This window comes from Penaeus monodon, chromosome 33 (genome assembly GCF_015228065.2).
Source record: "Penaeus monodon isolate SGIC_2016 chromosome 33, NSTDA_Pmon_1, whole genome shotgun sequence".
Classification (NCBI taxonomy): Eukaryota; Metazoa; Arthropoda; class Malacostraca; order Decapoda; family Penaeidae; genus Penaeus; species Penaeus monodon.
In genome coordinates, this window is record NC_051418.1 from 31,287,284 (window position 1) to 31,288,019 (window position 736).

Here is a 736-nt window from a genome sequence, read left to right on the forward strand (position 1 = left end):
GGGGGGGGGAGGGTTGAGGGGGGATGGACGGGAGGAAAGCACACACGTGTTAGTTCTCACAATTCACAAACAAAGTAAAGCTGACATGCTCTGGTTATGGCTTTTTAACTCTCTTCTTCACTATCATTATAACTATTTTTAATCCTTTATTTCTTCTTTTTTTTAATAGAATGCTTGGGAACATTTGCATATCTCTATTCCCAACTTGTGAGCTATAAAACCAATGCAGGAGCCTTTCCATAAACAAGGCAGAATTAACTAAAACAAATTAAAACATGAAAAAAAAGATAATAGGCAGTATACTGTTGGTGCAATACTGTAAAATAAACATGACAAAAATTGCAATGCTTTAAAACAAGCAAATCAAAGTTAATGTAAAGACCAGACAGGGAATTTTTGGCTTGGTATCCATGACATGTAAAGAGCAACCTCCTCTGGTTCTCTCCCTGATCTATTCAAATGTAATAAACATTGTTTAGTATGATCATGCTTTGTTAAATGGATATTCAAAATGAAATTTCAGTCTTTATATTACATACAATTTAGTAATATCCTATTACATTTACTCCAGTTGTACAAAAGATTTTTTCTTTTCTATAAAAATATAAAAAACTCACAAGTTGTCTTCTATTCACCAAAGCACTAAATCTCTCAACTAGGAAACTGAATGACCTCAAAAAAGTTAGATTAAAAATATGTATCTAACACCAGTATCATGATAATATTCACAATCAAG

General features: G+C 32.2%; 1 protein-coding gene across 1 annotated transcript in view; it reads right to left on the reverse strand.

The window, feature by feature from the left end:
- Nucleotides 1-736, reverse strand: part of LOC119594380 (C-Jun-amino-terminal kinase-interacting protein 4-like) — a gene marked incomplete in the record, with an annotated part of 97,279 nt that overhangs the window by 28,196 nt on the left and 68,347 nt on the right.